Below are 3,073 nucleotides of genomic sequence, written 5' to 3' on the forward strand. Positions count from 1 at the left end.
ATGATACTCGTGCATAGCCTGCAGGGTTCCATGATACTCGTGCATAGCCGCAGGGTTCTATGATACTCGTGCATAGCCCGCAGGGTTCCATGATACTCGGGCATAGCCGCAGGGTTCTATGATACTCGTGCATAGCCCGCAGGGTTCCATGATACTCGTGCATAGCCCGCAGGGTTCTATGATACTCGTGCATAACCCGCAGGGTTCCATGATACTCGTGCATAGCCTGCAAGGTTCCATGATACTCGTGCATAGCCCGCAGGGTTCCATGACACTCGTGCATAGCCCGCAGGGTTCTATGATACTCGTGCATACCGTGCATTGTTCCATGATACTTGCGCATTAACCCGCAGTGTTGAATGATGCCCAGGCATATACAAGGTAGGTACAATATTGCCGTGTTGGGCACATTCATGTCGTCAGTGCCAGCTCGGGATGTACGAAAAGGGAACTCCGCCTCATGTTGTTCGGTTATTGTAAAAGTGGAACTGCCGAAGCGACATTGTCACGTGGACTTTGACCACGTTGGTGGTTGAAGCTTTTGAACATGAGGCCTGCGGTATGAGGGTAGTCGAGGACTTGGGTATTAAAGTTCAGAGGTTTGATCTCCTTGGGCGGGGTTAATAATTAAATCGCACACACGTCCAACACTTACACACACCTTGTTTGTTTGTTTGTGTTTCGTTAATAATAAGAACTGTGCAACGTCAACCTTGGGTTTTATTACGAGCTGATGTTTAATAGGAGGAAATGTGAGCGTGGTTTGGGTGGGATCAGGAACCACAAGGGTATGTTTTAGTTTTAGGGCGAATGGTAACTTCATCTCAACAGGTGTCGAACACGTGTCCATCTATCGATACGTTTGTCTGTGCATCTCGCGTTTGGCAATCTGGTGGGAGAAAGGTGGGGGGAAAAGAGAAGGGGAGAGAGGGAAGGGGGAGCTGAGAGGGAGTTGAGATGGAGGCAGAGAAAGGGGAGGGAGGGAGAGAAAGGGGAGGGGAGGGAGGGAGAGAAAGGGGAGGGGAGGGAGGGAGAGAAAGGGGAGGGGAGAGAGGGAGAGAAAGGGGAGGGGAGGGAGGGAGAGAAAGGGGAGGGGAGGGAGGGAAGGGGGAGCTGAGAGGGAGTTGAGATGGAGGCAGAGAAAGGGGAGGGAGGGAGAGAAAGGGGAGGGGAGGGAGGGAGAGAAAGGGGAGGGGAGAGAGGGAGAGAAAGGGGAGGGGAGGGAGGGAGAGAAAGGGAAGGGGAGGGAGGGAGAGAAAGGGGAGGGGAGGGAGGGAGAGAAAGGGGAGGGGAGGGAGGGAGAGAAAGGGGAGGCGAGGGAGGGAGAGAAAGGGGAGGGAGGGAGAGAAGGGGAGGGGAAGGGAGGGAGAGAAAGGGGAGGGGAGGGAGAGAAAGGGGAGGGGAGGGAGAGAAAGGGGAGGGAAGGTGAGAAGGGTTAGGTGAGAAGGGGAGGGTGGGAGGGAAGGTGAGTAGGGGGAGGGTGGGAGGGAAGGTGAGAAGCGGGAGGGAGAGAGAGAGAGAGAGAGAAAGTAAAAGTAAAATCTGAATGAAGAGATCTCCATTGGTCAAACAGTGATGTGGGTTTGCATGGTTTGGTTTTGGTTTTGGGTTTTTAACCAAATCTTGTAATGCCGATTCCATCCCTCACCTCAAAAAGAGACAAATGAATATATATGGTTGAAAGCAGGATGAATGGAAAGGTAGCCATTCTTACAAGGGAAGAAAGCATCGAATGCAAGGAAAGTAGTCTCCATCAAACCTTGGTAGGGTAACCTGTGTTACAGTGCAGGTATATATATCTCGTGTACAGTACATATTGTACTGCAAGTAAATGTTTAGAATCCAAATTCCAGTTTATAGTGCAAGCCAAGCCACAACGAGTTGAATGTTTCCAGGAAGACATTCTTGAGCAAATTTGCAGTAGATTGTGAGCTGCGGCTGGAAAGAAGAGGTTATGTGGGGGTTATCATGGTAACCCTGTTGACCCTCACCACAATACTTGAGTCGAGTTAGCTCAGCAAGCAAAGCTGCCTTTCGATAACCTCGCCAGAACCGCTCGGTTCAAATGTGCTTCTGCTCAACAGTTCCACAAGCAACAACACCGTGCCAGATGGCAGGGATGCCACGTCAATGATGACGTCATAATAGTTTGCAATTAAATTAAACCTGGCAAGACATGAGCTCAGAAAACAATGAATCATCCGTAATTATACTTCCATATATAATTCCGTTGTCATTATTAGTCTAATGCTATATTCTGCAAAGATATTATTTGTCGGGATGCTGTAAATGGGAGTGATGAGGCCTGTATAAACAATGGCGGCCTAGAGCAATCTCAACCTTCATTCAGTGGACAATATCTCCATTAGTTCCTCCATTCCTCCGCATCCCTCCACCCCTTCTATACGTGACATCCTGCTGGGGTCGTGCTTCAGAGAAACGGCCTCCTTCCCAACCCCCTGTGCGCCCCGGGCAGCGCTTCCTGCTTCTTGCTCCTATTGTTGGAAACGCAGCTGATGATGAATGGTCGGTTAGAGCTGGGAGCTTATGCAGTCGCGGTCAAGTCCCTCAGCTCTCACTGCCGGTGGTAAACAGCTTCCATATGCATTCCTGCTTCTCGCTCTTTCTCTCTAACTCACTAACTCTCTCACTCTCTCTCTTTCTCTCGAACTCACTAACTCTCTCACTCTCTCACTTTCTCTCACACTCACTCTCTCTCTCTCTCACACTCACTCTCTCACTCTCTCACTTTCTCTCACACTCACTCTCTCTCTCACACACTCACTCTCTCACACTCACTCACTCTCTCTCTCTCACACACTTACTCTCTCACACTCACTCTCTCTCACACACACTCACTCTCTCACACTCACTCTCTCTCTCTCACACTCACTCTCTCTCTCACACACTCACTCTCTCACACTCACTCTCTCTCTCTCTCACACACTTACTCTCTCACACTCACTCTCTCACCCTCACTCTCTCTCTCACACACTCACTCTCTCTCACAGTCACTCTCTCACTCTCTCAGTTTCTCTCACACTCACTCTCTCACACTCTCACACTCACTCTC

General features: G+C 50.1%; 1 long non-coding RNA gene across 1 annotated transcript in view; it reads left to right on the forward strand.

Annotated features, from left to right (window-relative positions):
• Positions 1–1,535: 1,535 nt before the first annotated feature.
• The window catches only part of LOC144888544 (uncharacterized), a 19,873-nt gene continuing 18,335 nt past the window's right edge, over positions 1,536–3,073 (forward strand). The window contains exon 1 of the long non-coding RNA XR_013621122.1: positions 1,536–2,587. This is a non-coding gene — a long non-coding RNA (uncharacterized LOC144888544). The remainder of the gene's footprint in view (positions 2,588–3,073) is intronic.

This window comes from Myxine glutinosa, chromosome 12 (assembly GCF_964187855.1).
Source record: "Myxine glutinosa chromosome 12, kmMyxGlut1.1, whole genome shotgun sequence".
NCBI lineage: Eukaryota > Metazoa > Chordata > Myxini > Myxiniformes > Myxinidae > Myxine > Myxine glutinosa.